The sequence below is a fragment of the Heloderma suspectum genome, chromosome 1 (assembly GCF_057233095.1).
Source record: "Heloderma suspectum isolate Gila_16-S chromosome 1, 16-S_ref, whole genome shotgun sequence".
Classification (NCBI taxonomy): domain Eukaryota; kingdom Metazoa; phylum Chordata; class Lepidosauria; order Squamata; family Helodermatidae; genus Heloderma; species Heloderma suspectum.
Window position 1 is genome coordinate 308,308,959 of NC_139458.1, and position 23,387 is coordinate 308,332,345.

Below are 23,387 nucleotides of genomic sequence, written 5' to 3' on the forward strand. Positions count from 1 at the left end.
GAAAATCTTTATGACAATGATATTCCCTAGGAGTTTTGTTTCAGGAAGAATGTTGTTAGGTAAGCCCAAGGGGAAAAAAACACTGAATGCCTGGACTCTCCTTTTCCACCTTAATCAATGAGTGGGTGCTGCACATCACTGTTAATTCGCTGACAACCTTTGCATTGGACTGAATAAGAATAGTCTAGCCAACAAGTGTGAGGTGTGTGATCGCGCCACCTTTACGGAGCACCTCATGGTGCATCTTTATGATACTGCAACCTGAAACCATCATATCACCTGGCAGAGTCCAATTTGGATGTCTACAACCCTTCCTCATCCATATTATCTGAAGAATTCAAGGTGCTGGTTTTAACCGAAAAAGCCCTACATGGCTTGGGACTGCAATACCTGATGGCACGCCTCCTCCTAAATGAGCCTATCCGTACTTAGATATTCAGCATCTAAGATCCACCTCTGCGTGTTTCCTCTGGTGGAAGCTCGGAGTTCAGTGGCAGGGGAGAGGACCTTCTCGGTGGTGGCTCCCTGTCTGTGGAATGAGCTCCCTGAGGGGTCCACCTGGCACCAACATTGGTGTCTTTTCAGTGCCAGGTTAAGACCTCAGTCTTTTCCTAGGCATTTGGCAGCACATGATGAGTTTTAATTGGTCCTGGATGCATCTTTAGTTATGACTGATTGTCCAAAGTTATTTTTCATTATATGGTGTTTGTTTGTATTGTCTGTGTGCTTTTATGTAACTGGCTTTTAAACTTTGTATATTGTATTTTAATGTTTTAACTCCTGTAAATCGCCCAGAGAGCTTCAGCTATGGGGTAGTATAGAAATGTAATAAATAATAACAATAACAATATCTAGATAGCCTCTCCCACATATTTAGCCTCCCCCGCACCAGCCAGCCTACTTTTTGTAATATCTTGCCTGACAAAGAGATCTGGAGACCTCCAAAGCTTGCACGGGTTTTTTTTTTTTTTTGGTGTGGTCTTTGAGTTGGCCTAATAAAGGTGTTACACTACTATGGATTTTGGAACTCCATCTTTATGTGCCCCAGTACTGCTTGGTCATAATTCAAAACTGGCACACCAAGCCTATGAAGCATCTGGAAACATAAGAAGTGTTGCCCTTAACTGGAGCATCCCATTTGGCAAAGGACCTGCTGCAGCAAATAGCTAGTGGAAGGATTTGTTTCATATGGAGAGTCATTAACATTGTCTGTGAGGTTAACATAAGATTATACTTTCATCTTCATTTTAAATGACTTAAGTTCTCTCTCCAGTGTGTAAAACTACATGGAATACAGAATTTTATTGGAGAAAAGAGATCACATTGCTGAGAATATGTGGTGTGGCAGCTGCTTTATTTATGGTTTTTTGCATTTTTATCTCAGAGTGTGAGGCTGGGTTTTATGAGTTAAGTGAAAAGTTGGATGGGAATAATGGAGCAGAGACCAACAAGCCCCTCCTCACAAGTGTGTTTACAGTTTAAAATTCCCAATTTTTCTTGCAACTGTGATGAATATTTTATATAATTACTCATTATGGGAAGAATAAAAAAAAATCCTAAGTGGTAGCAAATGTTATAGGGATCATCTCTAGAAAAACTGTACATTTTGATATGTTTCGATGGTTCTTTAAATAGTTACCAAATGTAGGTTATGTTTTTCATAATCTGCAGTGTAGAGGTTTATGGTTTCCCTTGTGTTCCATGTATACAATTGTTTACACAGATAGCTAGGTATATACTTCAGAGCACAAAGCACCTGTATGCCATAGAAATGTAGCAAAGCATCTGTCTTTGGGGTTATTTTCTTTTGGCTATTTTGGAAATCAGTGCCAACCCTTGGGAGTTTTCTGGGACTACTTTCAAGTTTTTTGGCCAGTGCCCGCTTGTGCTGTGCTGAAACTTGTCCTCCAATTTCCTGAAAGGTTTATTTCCCCTCACATGACGCTTCTGTTTTTCTGCCTCATTCTTGGAGCACTTTCTGATTTCTTTTGAATTGCTTTTGGTGGTGTTTTTCAGTTTATCTTATTGTTGTGAGGCGGCTGAGGGTGCTGCATTTTCCTCAGTGGAGGCTGGTGACTCTGATTTCAGTGGGGCTGTGATTCTATTCTGGGTTTCAGCCAGAACCAGCCAGAACTCTAAATGAGCTATCCAAGGTGCTGAACCCTACCCTCTTCTTAAAAATGGGTTCAGCACCTTGGATAGCTCCTTTAGAGTTCTGGCTGGTTCTGACCGAAACCCAACATGGAATCACAGCCCCACCGAAATTGGAACCACGAGGTCTCCACTGGTTCCCCCACCCTTTCTATTACACATCTTTCCATTGCTCTGGAGGTTCCCCAGCTGCTCATGCTTCTTAATTTGAAAAAGCCGTATGGGAGTAGTTACCTCATGATATCTTCCCCTGGGCTTTAATTGAAGTGTAGGAAGCTGGGGAGGCTGCAGGTTGCCGAGGAGACCTGTGAGCCAGCTTGAGTGCCATTTTTTGATAGAAAGGTAGAGTATAAATCAAATAAATAAATAGAGGAGCCTCAGATGTGCTGGCTGTCTGACACATGTATTGTGTGATATGGAATTAATTGGCATTGCCCTGACACTTTTGCTCAAGAATCCATTGGTTTTGAAGGCAAAGCCTGAAAAGCTGCCAGGAATGTTGTTAAGGCTGTGAAATGCCACAGAGGTACAGGAGCAATAGAATATAGTTGTTTCCGTCTTGATTAGATTAAAGAGGGTTGTTCCCACCCAGCAACTGCAGAAATATAAAAAAGCCTACCTGATTGCCACCTCACCACCCAGTCAACTAACCCATGAGGGTACCTTTGAATTTTACACTCAAAAGCCTCAGTGGGAGAAGTGGTCCAATCCTGAAATGTCAGGTGGAATTCAGCTTGCACAGAAATACAATATGATAGAATCCAACTTGCACAAAAATCGAGCTCATGAAGTGCTCCACCCTCCACCTATGTGATCAGTCTGAAGTGAGAGAGGCAAAACCTTTCACAAAATCACCTATTACTTTTTATGAACTGGAAAATCACAAGCTGCAATTTCCCAGTCCACAGTAATGAGCAGGTGATCTCATCTGAGCTTACTGCACCCACATCACACTGTTCATGCAAGTAAACTGAACATGTGAGCAGTGTTTTTGTGGAAGTTGGTCTCTGATGTATTGTTGGAATCAGCCTAGCTTTTCTTACCTGTATGCAAAGTATTTACTTACATTATGATAACCATAAGACAGCTTTTTATGGAGACAGGTATCCATGACTCTGTGATGAAATAAATGCAGTCGAGTTTTAATTAACATAATAATTATACTTATTTTATTTATATCCCACCTTTCTTCCATCATGGAACTCAAGTTGGCTACTTGGGGTTCCCAGGTAGTCTCCCCTCCCAGCACTGACCAGACCCAAACGTGCTTAGCTTCAGCAAGGTGGCTGCCTCATGTGCCTTCAGACTATGCCCTGAGAGTCAAATCACAGTCAAATACTGTAGTACTGACCTGTCCTTTGCTACTTACTTCTTTCTTTTGAAGTGTATCCATCTGAGCTTCATGTTATCTGGTAAACTATAGCTGAAGCAAATAATTCAATTATTGGCAGAGTCAAGGCCTGAACCATTTTATTTCCTCCCACTCTTTCCTGTGATGTATAAAAAAAAGCTCTTAAAATTGATTTTAATTGGACTTTACTGAAGTGAAGTGTTTTGTTCTGATAAATTCTGATAGACCTTTTCCAAAATTGAATAAGGATAAAAAACAGAAGGACAAAATGCTTTTTTTCTTCCTTTTTAAAATTGTAGTTGACATAACTGAATTATATGTGATAGTTTATTTATCCTTTAGTTGGCTTTTGAGATCAGGAAGTGCTTTTATCCTCTTTGGATAAAAGATAGTATATTTTCCCCCTCATTCCACCACAGCAGGGATGGGTATCCTGTTGCTCTCCAGATGTTTTGGCTTACAATTCCCATCATGCCTCAACATTGGCTATGTTGGCTAGGGATGATGGGAATTGTGGGCAAAAACATCTGGAGGTTGGTAAGTTGCCCACCCATCCACTAAAGCAGCATAAATGGTTTGGACTGGGTCACTGGACTGGGTTGATACATTCTGACAGGAAATTCTGTTTTGCTAAGGGAGCATATTTTGGTACATTTCTACCTAGAAATGTTCATGATTACCTGAGTCATCTGGGACACTTGTCTATACAAGTGTATAGGAATTTGGGGTAGTAACTGCTAATTTGAGTAACATGTAATGCACATCTGACCTGCATTGTCTGAACAGAAAACATCTGGAAATTAATGGTGTTATGATGCTCAGAATTGTATGGGAATTGTATTGTGTGGGAAACTGGCAGTTTAGCACACTGCAAGAAAGAAAAAAGAAAAGAAAAGTAGGGGAAAATTGACAAAAATCCCATTAGTAAAGGTGGGATTATGACTGATGAATGCACAACTACATGATTCTAAAATAATAAAAGTAACAAGTATGGAAGTATTTAAGAGGATGCTGGAAATAAAACAGCATCCATGTGTTCTTAAAGGAAGGGTCATAGCTCAGTGATAAAGCGCATGCTTTGTATACAGAAAGTCCCAGGTTTGATCCCTGGCATCTCCACATACGGCTGGAAAAACTCCTGCCTGAAAATCTGGAGAGCTGCTGCCACTCAGTGTAGACAATACTGAACTAGGGCCCACCTACATGGGGCTTTTACTCCAGTTCTTCTCCAACCCCCAAGTTGATCATGTCAGGGACGCATGCTGCTTTTTGTAGCAAGCCTGGCATTTCTTGCCCTAAATCCGGGTTTTTTTCAAACTCATTTTGTTTTGGATTTTCCCATCATAGTGGCTTCAGTGCCATTAGGGACTCTGTGTGACCTCAGCTGGCTTCTGTGAAGGCTGGTGGAAGTGGTGCTGATTGGTGGAAGGGAAAGTTGCGTGGGACAGGGGCGTGGGGAGAGCAGAGGGGTAAACATGTTTACCCGGAAGTAACTCATTGCCTTCAGTTCCACTTTGCTGAGTACAGGAACATCCCTGCTGCTTTGAAACTGCGCTGTTGCGAGCGTGGGCTCAGTTGCTGCCTCTCACTTTAAATTTTGATTGAGTGTGGGAGTGCCAGCCCTGTTATTTTGAAACTGTTTGATTTGAAGCTGCATAGGGCGGATAATTTTCATGGACATGCATTCAGAAGCATGTCATTGAGCCCGTGTTTGTTTGGGTGGGGGGGAAGCCTGTTGATTGGGCAGTTAATATACATCAAACACAACGTGCTAGTCGCTCTCCCTCCTCGCTGGCTCCGCACTCTCTGCCCTCAGCACCTCTTGCACTCCTGCTCATTCTGCTCAGGCTCCAGGTGGCGGTGGCGGCCTGCCTGCCTGCTAGGGATGTATGAAACCCCTACCTTCCATCACGGGCAGGTGGTCCGTGGGGTGGGGGGAGGTGGTCCATCCCTCCCCCCGGAATCCTCGTGGGCCAGCTCCGCATAGCCAGCGATATGGCCACCATTGCCGTGCCGTATCACTGAGGAGGAAGGAATCTGGATGCAAATGGCGTCCACTATGCCATTTGCGGCTGTGTTTTCCCCCACGATAGGCTAGCCTATCGCGGGAAAAGCCATGGACACAAATGGCGTAGTGGATGCTATTTGCAGCCATAAAACCCTTAGTTTAAGCTAAATGCAGTCATTTATGGCTGCATTTAGGTTAATCTAAGAGCTTTACGGCCACAAATGGAGTAGTGGATGCCATTTGGATCCGCATTCCTTCCTCCTCAGCAATACAGCATGGCAATGGCGGCCGTATCACTGGCTATATGGAGCCGGCCGCGGAGAGGAGCTGGCTTCAAAGTGGATTCGGGGGGGGGGGGCGGAGGTGAATGCTCTGTTCCGCCACGGACTCTGGAGGCCAGATTCCTTTGAATCTGGCCTCATTGGGGTCTGCGGCAGATTTCTCTGATATCCCTACTGCCTGCCCGTCTCATAAATGCGTGTGTATGTGGGTATGTGGGGTTTGTCATGAACGTCTACTCATAAGCAAGTCCTCCATTGCACTTGGTTGAACACACAAGGGAAGAAGGGAGGGGGAGCAAACCTGCGCTCATTGGCTTCCCTGCACCCACAGAATTGATGATGTTCATTTCTACTCACCCACCCTGCCTCAACTAATATGACTTCGGTTCCCATTTGCTCCGCAAAAGCGGAGGACTACACCACTGCATGTACTGTGGAAAGAGCTAATTCATTTCTGTAAAAATGCGGATTTTGATCAAATCGCCTCACAAAAAGTTTCCATTTAGATTGGCCCCTGATGGACCAAGGGCCTGACTCAGTATAAGGCAGCTTCCTACGTTCCAGGTCTAATAAGAATGCATTACTGTTGATACGTAGCAGGCAGAGGAGGGCCTTCTAATACTGGGACACTGGAAGATAGGATTGCCAGGCCTCATTCCAGAGAGTGTACTAGGGATGCTGGAGAAAATCGAGATGGATTGGATTTCTAAGAATCTGACCTGCGGAATCTACTGCGGAGCGCCCCCCCCCCCCGGCTGTGTGGAATCCGTGGACTTTTGGAAGATTTTTTTACTTTCCCGAAATTTATGCATATAAATCCGTAGAAAAATACGCAAGTTTCTGCTGAGGAAATGTTGAATGGAATGGGGGAAGATACACTAAATGCTATGTACTGAGGTAAATTGTGTAAATAATTACGTAAATAATCATGTAAGTTAATTATTTACGCAATTCTTTCTGTATTTTTCCGCATGATGAAAAAAAAATTCACATCCATCTGTGGGTGGATGATAGAACGAAAGGCGCCTGACAATCTGCGAAACGCAGACATAACAGATTTTACACAGTCCGTACATCCCTAGCTTGTGCCCTTAAAAGAGGCCCTTGACCATCCCATGCTGGTGTACAGGGTCAACCTAGGATATTTTGCTACCTGAAGCAAAGGACAAGATGATGCTTCTGCATTCCCCATACAGAAGCTGACTGGACTGGCAGTTGAATGTTAGTTCAACACTGGTGATGGGACAGCATCCTCCATGGCAGCTGAGGGCAGCAGGCTAGTTTAGAGACCACTGCTCTCTGTCCCCACTATAATCTGCTGCCTGAGGCAGCTGCCTCACTCTGCCTAATGGTAGGGCTGGCCCTGCTGATGCATAGTTTGGTCATCCAAGGCTTCTTTTGGCTTTAAATCTGTTCTCTTTTCTTTATCAGTCTATTTCACTACTGTTCCATTAAGATTTGCCTCTGTTCTGGACACTTTTTGCTTCACTTTCCTTATGCTGTCCTCGCCCCAACCACTGTAGATCCTTTCCCACCACTACCCAGTTTCACATGGAATTAATTCCAAACCAGTATCTTCAGGATCCAGGGCCAAAAACTTTGCAGGTGCTCTACTCAAAGCTGTGATGGATGTTAGACACTTAACCATACACATTACATTTTGAAACCTCCTCTAATTGAAACGGATCCTAAAACTACCTTCCAGGGTATAATAAATGCCAGGATTTATCTGTAGCTTTATATTTTAATCCATTATTGGTCTCATTGACTGTTTGACCTTCCTGAGAGATGCTGCAGTTGCTGGAGAGGTCAAGTGGACATGAGGGATGCTCACGTGAGACATGCAACAAGACAAACAAAGAGTGGATTACTTGGTAAGGCCAGCACATTTCTTTCAAAGGTCATACTTTATGTTGAATAGAAGACTGGTTGGGTACTCCTGGCAAGGAACATTTAAATAGCCCTTTAAAGGATTTTTACACTTTTACAGGGGAAATGCTTATTCACAGACATCACATTCCACGATCTTAATCCAAATTGCCATGATCAAGCTCGCAATCTAAGATTTCAAGTACATTTGCCAGTTCATTTTCACCTCTTGGCACAGCCTAGTCTTCTTCTGACTCACCAGTATTCCAGTCCTTTGGGTTTCACCTCCCCCCCCCCCCGCACACACAAATGCTTTCTATTTCCAAAAGATAACATTGTAGCATTTCAAGATTGACTAGAATTGAATGGAATTTATTTATTTGAGTGACAAGTCTCCAAGTGAGGCCCTGTTTTAAGGCATCTTAAAACTGCTACTACTGCACTGTGAATTGCTCTGTCTTATGGGATCAAGGTGCTAGATGGATTCTAGACATATTTTTAAATGTTGTGCGCAGGGCCGGTGTCAAGCGTAGGCATGGTTGGGCACTGGCTGAGGACCCACAACCTGGCAGGCGCCCACTGACAAGAGCCCCTTGGAGTTGCTTTACCCCTTCACCATTGCAGCCAGCTTGTTCACCTGCCTCTCATTCTGGTCCAGGCAATGGCGGTGGTGAGGAGGAGGAGCAGTACATGCCATGGCCTGCTTGCTCCCTGGCTCTCTGCCTGTCAAGCAAGCAAGCAAGCAAGCTGTAGCCATAATGAGAGAGAGGGTGAGGAGCAATAGCGGCTGGTGACAATGGCAATGAGTGAGAGGCTAGACTCATTGAGGAAGGGGGGCATTGAGGGTATCTTGCCCAAGGGCCCTCAAAAACCTGGAGACAGTTGTGTGTCCTGTGTTGTCTTGCATTATATTTTATGCTTCATGTTCTGCTTTGACAGCATTGCCCAGAAGCAGAGTAGAAATGGAGAGCTGCTGCGGAAGAGGCTGAACTGTGAATCAGGAAGTCTTTAGTTTTAATCTTGCTTCTGCCTGAACCCACTAGGTAACCTTAGGCAAGCCCCCTTTTTCTCATCCTTCATCTTTCCCCTCTGCAATATGGGGGATAATAATACTGACTTGCCTTACAGGGTTGTTGCAAGGATTACAACTAGATAATACAAGTGAAGTGCTTTGAACACTTGAAAGTGCTATAAAATGTTAAGTGTGACTATAAACTGACACAGCACAATGCTATGCATGTCTACTCAGAAGTATGTCCCACTACACTGAGTGGGAGTTACTCTCAAATAATTAGAACTCTTGGAACCACTGTAGAACTCTCGGAACCACTGTCTATTATCTTTGAGAAATCACGAAGGACGGGTGAAGTGCCAGATGATTGGAGGAGGGCTAATGTTGTCCCTATCTTCAAAAAGGGTAAACAGGAGGAACCTGGGAACTACAGACCGGTCAGTCTGACATCAATCCCTGGGAAAATTCTGGAGCAGATTATAAAGCAATCAGTGTGTAAGCACCTTGAAAACAATGCAGTGATTACCTGAAGCCAACATGGATTTGTCAAGAACAAATCCTGCCAGACGAATCTGATCTCATTGTTTGATCAAGTAACCTCTGTTGTGGACTGTGGGAATGCTGTGGACATAATATACCTTGACTTCAGCAAAGCTTTCAACAAAGTGCCCCATGATATCCTGATGAGCAAACTAGCTCAAAGTGGGCTAGATGAAACAACGATCCGGTGGATCCACAGTTGGCTACAGAATCGGACTCAAAGAGTGCTTATCAATGGAATCTTCTCAAACTGGGGAGAGGTAATGAGCAGGGTAATGCAGGGCTCAGTCCTGGGCCCAATGCTCTTCAACATTTTTATGAATGACTTGGAGGAGGAGGTGCAGGGAATGTGGATCAAATTTGCAGATGACACAAAATTGGGTGGGATAGCTAATACCTTGGAAGACAGAAACAAAATTCAAAGTGATCTTGATAGGCTGGAGCGCTGGGCAGAAAACAACAGAATGACATTTAATAGGGATAAATGCCAAGTTCTGCACTTAGGAAAAAGAAACCAAATGCACAGTTACAAGACGGGGAATACTTGGCTCAAAAATACTACAAGCGAGAAGGATCTTGGAATTGTTGTAGATCACAAGCTGAATATGAGCCAACAATGTGATATGGCTGCAAAAAAGGCAACTGCTCTTTTGGGCTGCATTAATAGAAGCATAGCTTCCAAATCTCATGAAGTACTAGTTCTCCACTACTCAGCACTGGTTAGGCCTCATATTGAGTACTGTGTCCAGTTGTGGGCACCACAGTTTAAGAAGGAAGAATCCATGGGAGAGGAGCTCGCTCATCTCTCACAAGCACAGCAGCTGGCAGATTCCTCCTGCCAGCATTCCTGGGATAGATAGTGAACCTGGCAGTGAGAGAGCACTGGAGGGGGGCTTGCTGGAAGCTCGGCACTGACGCAGGGAGCGACGACAGATGGAGGGCGCCGAAAGGAGGCATTCCGCTCGTTTGATGCTCAAACAACAGTCGTGTCCCGAGGACCCAAGGGAAAGAGGGAGGATCTCTCCCTCGCCCATAAGTTCAGAGTCTTCCCATGGTTCTCCTTCAATTGGGGACCAACTGCCTTACCTGGAGCTTAGGCTACTCTGCTATCTTTCCCCAGTGCTGTTCCTTGCTTAGTCACTAGTGATTATTATCTGAAAGAGTCATAAAGTAATAAAGGAATAAAGCCTTGGAAAGAATCCTCGTCATCTGTGTCCTGAGTTGGCTACTGGAGGGGACTGCAAGAGGCAGCTAGGGCACTCCTGACAGACACAGAATAATGGGCTCAAGTGACAGGAAGCCAGATTCCGGCTGAACATCAGGAAAAACATCCTGACTGTTAGAGCAATACGACAATGGAACCAATTACCTCGGGAAGTAGTGGGCTCTCCCACACTGGAGGCATTCAAGATGAGGCTGGATAGCCATCTGTCAGGGATGCTCTGACCTGGATTCCTGCATTGAGCAGGGGGTTGGACTCAATGGTCTTATAGGCCCCTTCCAAACCTACTATTCTATGATTCTATGATAAGTGTACATAGGACTGCAGCCTGAATCAACCATAACCCATCAGTCCATGATTGTTCTGATATAAGGATACAAGAAGAGCCCTGCTGGTTTAGACTAAAGTCCTCTCTAGTCCAGCATCCTGTTTCCCACAGTGGCCAACCAGACACCTACAGAAAGCCTCCAAGCAGGACATGAGCACAACAGTCCCTTCTTGCTGTTGTTCTCAGTGACTGGTGTTCAGAGGTCCCAAGTGGCCATCACCACATCTTGTGGAAGTGAACTGCATAGCTTAACTATGGACCATGTAAAGAAGTACTTCATTTTGTCTCTCCTGAATCTTCAGCATTCTGCTTCACTGGAAGACCCCGAGTTCTACTATTATGGGAAAGGGATAAAAAAAATCTCTATCCTCTTTCTTCAAATCATGCATAATTGTATGCACCTCTACCATAGCCCTCTCTGTTTACCTTTTTTCTGAACTAAAATGCCTTAATCTTTGTAATGCCATCTATCTTTCCTCGTAGGGGAGTTGCTTCAGCCCACTGATAGTTTCGGCTGCCTTTTTCTGCACCCTTTCTAGCTCCACAATATCCCTTCTGAAATGCAGCAACCAGAACTGTGTGCAGTATTCCCAGTGTGGTCTCATCATACATTTGTCTTGGCAATTTTGTTTTCAGTTCCCCTTTTCTTAATGCTCCCCAACATGGAATTTGCTCTTTTCACAGCAGCTACACACTGGGCCAACATTTTCGCTGAGCAATCCACCATGACCCAAGATCCATTCCCTGGTCAGTTCCTGCCTGCTCAGACCCAATCAGCAGATATGTGAAGTCAGGATTTTTAGCCTCAGTGTGCAACACTGACCATACAACTGTTCTTCAAACATCTAGCCAGAATCAAGCCCCGGACAGCCATGCTCACCTGCCTCTGCCTGGCTCATTCCAGTAGCAGTTGCACATAGCTTTGCATTGTTGAGGACTCTTTGGGAAGGCAGCACATTGGCTGTCAAGCGTTGAAGCAACAGTATTACAAAAACCCGAATGCTGCATACTTAGAAAAGCAGCACATCCTCCTCCTGCTAACCTTTTAAGAGAAGATCCATGATTTAGCATACAAAACGGATTACCTTTCACCTCAATTAATGTTATAATAATGAGTACCAAAGGCAGAAATAATCTTTTGCCACTTATTATAAAGTGTTGCCAGCACAATCCCTTAAATTCAAGGCTTAGGTCATCAGCAGTCCTGACACAGCGGCAATCACACAGCTGAGGTTTACACCCTTCCAAAGTTTTTAAATAAAATGGGTCAATTTAATTTCCGGCGCTATCGGATCGGTGCTTGGAGTAGTGAAACTCAGAAGTCTGAAATGGCTAGAGGTCTCTGAAAGCTGCTGAAAGTCGCAGATATTTTCATATTTTCAAAGTTTCATATTTTAGTCTTAAAATATGAGGGTTTCCCCATCATCATCAATCATCATTAGATGATGATGATGGTGACGCAAAGAGCATTTAGTCTTGAAATACAACGAAGACAACTTATGGAGTAAAATTAACAGCAGATTGGGCTTTCATAGACGCTACTCAATTGTTCTAAGAACTCATGGTAAATATTTTTCCAATTACATTTTCAAGCTTGCCAAGGCATTGCTGGTTGTTGTTCTTACAAGCACCAGCAAGGCTTGTACAATCGTTATCCTCGTTGACACAGTCTTTGTGTCCTAAGCAATTCTAAACAAACCCCACCCCACCTCCACCACGGCATCGTTTTAATTGCTTGGTTTAATCTGATCCCAAGCCTCTTTTGCATTTTTTATTGCTGCTGTTATTTATCTAATGAGTAATTATATTTGAGGGAGGAAAATAATGTTGGAAGGCAGACAGACACGGAGGGACACCTTAAATGCATTGACATATTGAAGTAAGGCTTTTAAGGAATGCCCTTGGACTTTCTCATAAAGGAGCAATTAGGCTGCCATCAGAGAGTCATACTCCAAAGTAGAGGCATATTAGCCTCAAGCAGAAGTTCAACAGTCAAGCCTGTGCTAGCTTTGCTAGTAAAGGACTTTCACTGGCTCGGAATATTCTGCAGTGAAGAGTGAAGTCAAGAATCATATAGATGACAGCAGCTGCTTCTGAGCTATAGAAGCTGCATGCCCACACTGGTTCTCTAGAATCTGACACTATGACCTAGTTTGCATGTAATGACAACCCAGACTATGCGTTCAATATGGGTTGTCATTTAATAATGGGTTGTTTAATCATGGGTTGTCATTACAAGTGAACCCTGAACTGTAGTTTAACTATGGGTTGTTAACCACAAAAAATCCAGAGTTCACAGCCCAACAACAAACCATGGTTTCTCTTTCTGGGTTGTTCATGGTTAACAGTGTCAAACAATACTGGGCTAGATGGACCAATGGTCTTGACTCAGTATAGCTTCCTATGCTTCTATCAGCTGACGACCTACAAAGGATACCCCACTTTAACTCGTTGAAAGCAATTTTATTTGGCTTCTTCTAGCTTTATTGACTTTTCATCAAGGGCAGGCTTGGTTTAAACTTTTGCCGATGGTTTCACTGTAAGGAAAAGAAAAGTGTTCAAGCTGGAAGAGAAAAAGAACACCCACACTTCACATATAGCATCCAGAAGAGATATAACAATAATATCCTGGCATGGCCTGAGCACATGTGTGCCATAACTGTGCAGCTTTTGGTCGCAGTGAAATTTATTGGCATACTGCATTTCTCCACAATACATTGTGCTTAAAGCACTTCACAAAAGCAAACAAATATAATAACCATAATTATAATATAATATAAACTCTATTACAGTTTATTTAAAGATCTCAACAATTTAAATAAACACAAGGCATACCGACAGGTCCGTTAACAATCATCAGTACCAATAATATAAACATATTATCATTAAATAATCCACTAAACAGTTCATGTTAAGGCCTAACAAAGATACCTCATCTATATCAAACTCACAGCAAAAAAGAGAGAGGATGTGTGTCTGTCTATCAGCACCATAGCTCCAAGATCATGAAACCAAGACACCTGAAACTCTGCATGCATGCTAGGGGTACCCTAGGGGTGTGCAGTTCAGGGTTATTACATTGTTTAAATGATTATTTTTAATGAATTTAAATGTGCCTATGTGTTTGAAGTCTAGTACCATCTTCAGTGACTAGGTGGCAGTCATCTCTAAACAGTGCATAGCTTTGCAGTTGATACACTTTGTCCAGGGCAGAGTGGTCTGAGCGACAGAGTTACATGGTTGTTCCCTCCCTCCATCTGTGGGGTAGCCCCCCCCAGAGCAATGGAATGGGAAGACCCCTCCCTCAGGGGCCTATGGGGGTGCAGCATGGCAAGTGCCATGCCTAGGGGTGCCACTGGCCATGGCTTCACTCCGATGGGGTGAGCACACTGTGTCCCACTATACGGATGTGTGACTTTGCTTGAAAGCTTCACTGTATCAAACTAAAGGCTGTTGCAACCCATGTGAATCCAGGTCCTTCCACGTGCGTGTGTATGTGTGTGCGCTCTCTCTCTCTCTCTCACACACACACACACACACACACAGACAAACCCGCCCCCCCCCTCAATGTTGGGTTAATTTCTGCATGGCATAATCCCATGCTATAAGGAACATGGGTGAATAGTGCAATCAAAAGGGAATGGTGAATTATGAGGATCTTTCCATCTGATTAGCACCACACTGGGTGTGATGGTGCTGATCAGGTGGGAAAAGCCCATACAATTGATCCTACCTAGGTAGTTGTTCACATGTGTTCCCTTGCAGTTGTGGGATCACCCCACATGGAAGCAGTTCCCATACTGCTGGCTGCATGTCTTAAGCGATCCCTTAAGAGCTTTTTTTCCCTCCTCTATGTAACTTATAAATCAAATATTCTGAGGACTCTGCTTGTACGCTTGACTAAACTAAACTATCTGAAATGCAGCCAGGTTTTGTAACCTTTGGTTTCTTTGTGTCTTGTATCGCAAACCATAGGAAGATGTCAGGTGAATGCTATTGATTGATTGAAAATGTGTCATTCCGCTTTTTTGTTTTCCTTTGGCTTTCTGTTAAAAAAACTGTTTCTATCAGTAAAAGCTTTCTATCAGTTGCATCCAGTTTCCATCTCCCTCACTGGTTGTAAACCATTTTAGAGGTCATTTAAAAAAGTGGACCTTTTGCTCCCTGGCAGGCCGTTTGAATATTAGCCTTCAAGTTTTATCTCACCCAGCCAGCATTATTATTAACTACATCAGTGTTGGCTGCTGTTTTACTTTGCCACTGCAGTGAAACCTGAGCTACTAATTGCAGTGAGCTAATTTGGCAGTGCTGCTGCCTGTACTTCCTTGAAGGCATTAGTTAAGCCTCTCTATACCCTTCTTTGCACAAAGCATGCTTGAAAGAGAACAGACTGCTGGGGCAGCAAAAGGCTGACTCCTGTACTGCTATACCTGACGACATGCCATATAATTAGTTAGAAATGGCAATGGATAGATTGGGGAGATGGCAGGAAAACATGCACCTTTTGTAGCAGCGCAGCTTTGTAAAAGTTGGAGGCAGAACGTTTCTTGTAAAAGTAAGTGCATTGAATAGACAGAAGAGAGCTTCGGCTATTGGGCAGTATAGAAATGAAATAAATAGATAGACAGAAAGACAGACAGACAGACACTTGGCTCATGTTGTCCTGGTGAACAAGACAATCTGTCCCTCTCTAGTTTCATATCTTAAGGGCACAATAGTAAGGTTTAGTGAGTTAGGGTTTCCTGTGTAAATAAGGGGGAAAATAAACAGGTTTTAACTAACTTCTTGGAGCAAAAGGCATGTGTATTTGCTGATGGTTTTTAGGAATATATATTTTGGTTTCAGGCTTTGCTATGGAAAAACAAGAAGAAGAAGAGAAGGAATACACTCCAATGCTTTGCTCTCCAGTTATGAGCAAGTCCTATACAGGGGTACAGAACTCCACAGGCAACCCCCAGGACCTTTTGGTTGGCCCCCTAAAACTTTCAGCTGCTGCCATGAAAACCTCCTCTGCTGAAAAAATCACATCGGCATAGGGCAAACTGCAATGGTAAGGCAGCAACCGGCCCAGATAGCTGCTTTACTGCTGGTGACAGCAATCTGGCAAAATCAGTTCCACACCCCAGTGATCCTGAAGCAGTGGGGTCTCTGCTTTGCCACTGATAATAGTGGTGGTAAAGCTGCAGTCGGGTCAGGTTCTCTGTGGCAGGGAGGAGGTTGCCGCCTCCTACCATCTTCGGTGATGGTGAAACAGCCAGGATTGCTATTTCTTCACCACTAATGGTGGTGCAAAAGCAGCAACGTCCATGGGGTTGCAAGGAGGAAGAAGAGACTAAACCCACCCCCTGGTCCTCCATGTGTGTCTCCCTCCACCCCAGTGTGTGTGTGTAGGTGCATGCTTGCTGGGCTGGCATCAAGGGTAGGCATGGTTGGGCACCTGCCGAGGGCCAACACCCCAGTGGAAGCCCACTGACAAGAGCTCCCTGGACTTGCTCCTCCTCTTCACCATCACAACTTGCTTGTCCATCTGCCTCTCACTCTGGCCCAGGCAATGGTGGTGGTGAGGAGGAGCAGCAGTAGATGCCACTGCCTACTCACTCACTGGCTCGCTGCCTGTCAAGCAAATAAGTGGTAACAATGATGAGAAAGAGGATGAGAAGTGATAGCAGCTGGTGACAATGGTGGTGAGAAGATATATTCACTGAGGGAGGGAGTTCATTGAAGGTGCCTTGCCCAAGGGCCCTCCAGAATGTGGAGCTGGTACTGTGTGTGTGTGTCTGTATGTGTGCGCATGCATGCCTCCCCCTACTCCAGTGTGTATGAGCGTGTACCTCCTCACTAGTAGTGGGTGCGGACATGTGTGCAGTGTTCAGACCCCCTGGCAATACTGGATTTGGCCCTTGCAGCCAAAAAGGTGGTGCACACTTGTCCTAAATTATACTCAGGTGAGGGCAGTCTGCTAAGGGGTCAGTCTTTGAACTGGGGCTTCTGCCTCACATTCACCAAACAAGGCTATATGGTCATCTTTGCAGCGCTATTCTCCACTTTGGGTATGGTGTATGGGAAATGGAGTGAGACCCATCCCAATTCTTAGTGTTATTACAGCTGACCATGCTGATGATCTATTTGATGGGTGTGCACATTGGATGTTCTGTCCTTTGGGACCCCTAGTTTTTTAATTTCACCACTGACATCTCTCTTCCCTGTTTCTCCATGGCCTTGTAAACATACATAAAGACTCCTGCTCATCTTACTTTCTGCTGTTTTGATCATTGCTGTCTTCCTGTGAGTTACTCAGATTGTACGTACATTTTAGAATGATTTGGACTTCAGAATTCTTTCTTTGCTCTGAATTAAAGCACTGCAGTGTTACCTAGTGGTGTTAGTGCCTTCTTCCCATGACAGTGGGTTCTACTTGGATAAATAAAATTATTTAAGTGACGTTGGCACATCTCAAAATGTTCAGTTGGCACATCTCAAAATGTACTAGCACAAGACGAAGGCTATGGATCACAAGAAAGAAGAGATCCTTAACGAGCCCCTGTAATATATGCGACACACACAAGGTGGCAGAATGAGCATAGGGCTATCTAGTAAAGGAATGGGAGTGCAGCAAAATATTCTCCCCCCGCCCCCGCTATTTTTGCTTATGTGTCTCAAAAAGTCAAGTGGTGGTTTCTGCATATGTAGAAAGGTGGATATGATTATTTAAGACTTCAGTCTTGCCAATCATGCCATCGTCTCCTAATAATTGGCAATTAAATGTAAATCTTCAGAACTCACTGGCTACTTCTGGAAATTAATAAGCCAGCCAACTGCTCACACCCTCATTTTTATTGAAAACACGATTCTATCAACATATTGATTCTCTAAGTGAGCATGAACTTTTCTCAGCTGAAGGACAGCTGCAAGAACATACTCTTAGATAACATTCTATTTTGCTTTATAGATTTATGGGCAAATTCATCCCTGCTGTAAGAAGGTGTAACCCAAGTATTGGTAAAAGAGTTGTATTCATTTACTTTGAGTGTGATTCTCACATTTATGATTAACTTTAATTCACCCATATTGCAATCTCCTTTTAGCCTATCGCTTGGTCATAGTGTGGTGAGATTAAACCTATCCCTCTATTGCTTGAATAGATTTACATTTCATACTGCCAGTCCTTCTATTGAGTATATGGATATCTATGTAGAATGAGCTGGAGGAAAATTCGGAGAGTGCCTTGGACTGCCAGAAGATCAAACCAGTCCATACTCCAGGAAATCAAGCCAGACTGCTCACTTGAGGGAATGATATTAAAGGCAAAACTGAAGTACTTTGGCCACATAATGAGAAGACAGGATACCCTGGAGAAGATGCTGATGCTAGGGAAAGTGGAGGGCAAAAGGAAGAGGGGCAGACCAAGGGCAAGGTGGATGGATGATATTCTGGAGGTGACGGGCTCGACCTTGGGGGAGCTGGGGGTGGCGATGGCTGACAGGAAGCTCTGGCGTGGGCTGGTCCATGAAGTCACAAAGAGTCGGAAGCGACTGACCGAATAAACAACAACAAATGTAGAATGAAGCCCTGAAAACAGTGCTCTGTGGCCAGCTGCAAGGAGACCTACCTACCATCCTGATGCTACCTCCACTACTTTCCCTGTCTGCCTATTTTATCCTTTGGATAGGGATAGGAGTTCAAGTGTGTCTCAGTTGCTTACATGTCTGTTGCACACACTGTCCAAACACTGCTGGACGCCTAATGCTGGTCTCTGGAAGTTCTCTTGACCCCTTCCCTCTTCCATAATTGGCCATTTTATTTCATAAAATAAGTAGTATCCAGAAACCTGCCATATACAGGTCAGCAGAAAAGCATTCCAGTGTATAATGTATCCATTATCAAAACATATTTATCAAGACATAAGCTTTCAAGGACTAGAATCCACTTGATCAGAAATATTCTGTGGTGATATATGGTGCTGTGCCAAAAATTTCTCCCACATTTTCTTTGACCATTCTCATTCAATTTGGTAGAAAAGAAATTGTTTTCAAAAAGCAATTCAAAGGAGCAGAAAATTTCAGAGACATTCTCATGGGCTGGGGTTGGGATTCTTGTAAGCTTACCTTACTTATGAGGTGACCGAGCAGTGTGTGCAAGTGTTTTGTCTTTCATTGTACAATCATCTCTTCAGCAGTCTGTAGCCTCCTCTGCTTCCCACGCTTTAATTAAAATGCAGGTGAAGGCATCAGGAGGTAATAACTCCCTCAGGGCTTTTTCAGATAAGAAAGTGCAGGCAGCCTAGGATGCTGCAGAGCAAAGGGGGTTGTGTGTGTTTTCCCCCTTTCTATTACACATCACCCTTCACCACCTCACTGTGATTGGATAAATCACCTCAAAAACACCACAGAAATAAATTATAAAATGCCCTGAGAATGAGGCAGAACAATGGAGCACCTTTCATGGGGGAAGAAAACTTTAAGGAAATTAGAGAACAGATTTCGGAACAGTACTAACTCCACCTTGTCCCAGGAGATAGACACAACACTGCCCCCTCACACCTACACTGTGGAGGATGCAAAATGGGGACCAGGCTGCCAACACATTTGCCAGTGCAAAAACATTAAAAACCTTCAGGAAGAAAAAGAAAGAAGCTGTGCTACAACCCTTCCAGTGGTAAGTCCTATGTGTGAGAAATTGTTGGAGAACTTCTCCTCCCCCTGGAGAAATTTGGTGAAATTGTTTCCCCAATTTCTCTGCCCACAAATAGGGTGGAGAATTTTGAGAGACCATTTGCACACAACTCTAATATATATATTTCCATGGGTATAGAGAATTGGTTTAAATCAGAGGGCCAAAAGGTTAAATAAGTGGGCCGAAAGTTTGTGAAATGCAGTTTGTGGCATTCCTATGTAGAGCTCTAATGCATCCAAGATAAGAACAGAGTGGTGATATTTGCCCAGTTTGCACATAATGATAATCCAGAACTTTGTTAAATTATTGGTTGTCAGGAGTGATAACCCTGCAGCAAGAAGGACTGGCTAAACAAACCATGGACCTTCCATCCATGATTTGGCTAGTGTTACATGTGAGCCAGGAACTCTGGCTTGTCCCACCGCAGACAAGCCAGAGGTATCACTCAACAACAAACTGTGGGTTATTTCCAGTTATTGTTCCTGAACATTCAGAATTTAAAAATCTGGGTTGCTGTTGCATGTGAACTAGGCCATTATCTTTGATATGCTATGCTAATTTAACACTTACATTAGGAAAAAAAAAAACCCATAGTTCCAATTAATCCCAAACTGAATAAAATCAAATTTACCAATGAATTCTAATCCAACAATTTCAAGCCATGAAGCCTCCCTTTGAAGTCTTTTTGCTGAAGCACAATAGCAGAGAGTGAGCTGGGAGAGTGAAATTTTCTATTGGTTTTTCAATGTTGCCATTTTTATGTCAGTTGTGCCATGTATTCTCTTTGGTATTTAACATTATATTCCCAATTCCATTATGCAAATCAAAAAAGCATTCTACTTCCAATAAGGAATTGTGTGAGGATGGCAGAAGGTGAGAGGGAAAGGAAAGTCATGCATATTGAATATTGGTAAGTACTTCTAGCTGGGGTGGGGGATGCAGGGACAAGAAGCATATCAGTGGTGGAGAGGACACTGTGCTCATTGGCAACAGGAGGCAGGGCCCGTCAACTTTATCCTGCAACATGTGGGGAGAGTTGTCTGAACCCCACTTTGATGACTTAGAGCTAAATGTGTGGATTGCTTCCTAAACAGCCTGGGAGCTGAAAGCCTGCCATCTACCACAACTGCCTGTCCACCTGCTGGGGCTGTTTTCGAAAGCTTTTGTATCCTCCTTCCATCTTAAGATAGGCCAGTGGTGACTGGAGAAAGGGCCTTCTCAGTCATGGTGCCCCATCTATGGAATGCCTTTCCCAGGAAGTCTTACCTTGAGCAAGAGAAGATCTTTTAATTGGCCCAGTTTGGCACCAGGCAAGGACTTTTTTTTTTTTTTATATTCCTGGAGTTTTTATTTGTGAGCTGCCTTTAGTTTTTATTTTATCCATTCCACTGATTTTTATTCTTTGTTTTTAACTCTTGCTTTCTGCTATTTTCTCTATTTGATATTGATTTTTATTCATTGTTATTGTTGTGGTGGCGGTGTGTGTGTTTTGTTACAGTGTTGGAAGTTGCTCTGCAAAGGGATATTATGAAAGTTCTGTCTGCAGGGTTTCACACATGCAAGTCATCATTTGATATTCTATTCATAAAGTGCTGAATCATAAGGGTCCTTAGGAATTGAAAGGGAAGGTATTGTAACAACAACAAAATAAACACAACTGAATGTGTGAACTCCTACCTAGCTAGTACAAGTGTGGAAAGAAGAGAGGGAAGAGAAAATATTTTCTCATGCTGTATCAGTATCTTTCACCTACTGATACATTTTAGAGTCAGAACTGCAGCTCTTCACCATGACTAGGAGCCTCATATATGAATTGGATTCCCACAGCTGACCATGGGTGTGTTTCCACCCTATTGGCTTCACTTTGTTTGCAACTTTGCTGTGATGTTTCCCCATTCGCATCTTCTCTTTTGCCAGTTTCCACAGTGCTTAAAGTCCCGGCTTATCATCGCTGTAGCATGGGGCTCTGTGCTGTTTCCACTGAGCTCTAATCAAATTATTTTCTTGATGGCTGGGTGGAGTCTGGGTGGAGTCTGAGTTGGGTCTGATTACCTCATCACTGTTCCTGCCTCCTTGGACATGTTTCCAGGACAATGGAAGGAGAAGCCAGTGGAGGAGTATGGGATTTTAAAAAAGGATTCTGCTTTGCTGTGAAGAGAGGCTCCCTCCCCCGTTTCTCCTTTCCCCTGAAAGTCCAGATGCATCTGCATTTCAGGAGCAAGCTTCAGTGAGCACAACTGGAATTACTTCTGAGTAGATACACATATGCTTGGAAAAGGGGGGGAACGCAAGGAGGGAAACTAGCCTCCATTTTAACCCAGAGGACCTCATTGACCACAATGGGAGTTACTTCTGATGAGGCAATGGACAAAAGCCTCGAGATGGTGCTTAATTTCATTTAAGGAAGTGGGCTTAAAAATGTGCCGTTTCAATTCAAGGGGAATCTCTATAAGTTCTGATGTATCATGTAGGCATCCGAAGGCAAGCCTCATTCAGCACAATGGGAGTTACTTTTGAGAAGACACTAAAGGATTTGTTGTGGGAAAGAGAGTAGTAAACACAAAGACAGAATCCAGCCCCCATTGTAACCTGCAGGATAGCTATAACGAAGCTGCGAAGTACTTTTGTCCTAAGGCAATTCATTGGAGCCTCGCACATTTAAGGAATTGGGCTTTAATTAGGGATGTCAGAGAATTCCGCCATGGATCTCGGTGAGGCCGAATGCCAGCGCATTTGGCCCCCCGAAATCGGTGGTGGAACGGTCTGCCCCCCACGCCCCCCGGGATGAGACTTAACTGGGGCAGATCTTCCTGGCGGCAGCGGCTCCTGTGGTGGTTCGGTGGCGGCAGCTGCGGCGGCTGGTCTTCCAACCGGCTGCTGCTGCCGGCATTTCCAGGTTTAAAAAAGAAAAACCACAAAAAAAGTGATAGGCTATGTAAAGATTTATGTAGCCTATCACAGCTAGATTTAAAAAAACACCATGATAGGCTACGTAAATCTTTACGTAGCCTATCACGGCTGACTTAAAAAACAAACAAAACACACACACGCGTGTATGCAAATGGTGGCGCCCATGGGCGCCGCCATTTGCGTTCCTTACTTTGGCACGTCTTAGTCTACGTAAACATTTACGTAGACTAAGACGGCGAAAATAAGGGGAACTCAAATAGCGTAGATGCTATGCTATTTGCGTTCCCCTTATTTTTGCCATCTTAGTCTACGTAAATGTTTACGTAGACTAAGACGTGCCAAAATAAGGAACACAAATGGCGGCACCCATGGGCGCTGCCATTTGTGTACACACTTTTTTTTTTTAATCAGCCATGATAGGCTACGTAAACATTTACGTAGCCTATCACGGCTGAGTGCAGGGACGCAAATGGCGGCGGCTATGGCCGCTGCCATTTGTGTCCCTGCTAGCCAGTGGCCGGATGTCCGGCTGCTGGTGGAGCTGGCCGGCGGCTCCACAGAATCACTGCAGAGCACAGCCGGCCGGCCAGGATTCCGGGGGGGGAGGAACGGAGCGCCTCCCCCCCGCCAGGATTCCAGGGGGAGGGACGGAACGCCTCCCCCCCACCATCAGCATAATCCGTGAAAGGTAAGTGCCTTTCATACATCCCTAGCTTTAATGTGTGCCATTTCAATTGAGGGGGAATCTCAGCCTCATCCATCACAATTGGAGTTACTTCTGAGGAGACACTAATGGGTTTGTTGTGGGAAACAGACTGAAACCAGCCCCCATTTTAATGCACAGGATCTCTATATGGAAGCTGTGAGTGAGTTATGTCCTAAGGCAATGGACCAGAGCCTTGAGATCGTGCTTGATCGCATGTAAGGAATTGAGGGCTTTGATATGTACGGTGTCAGTTGAGGGGCTTCTCTGTTATTTCTGTGGTCATTGAGAGGGCAAGCCTCATTCAGCACAATGGGAGAAAATACCCCTTGACTGGGG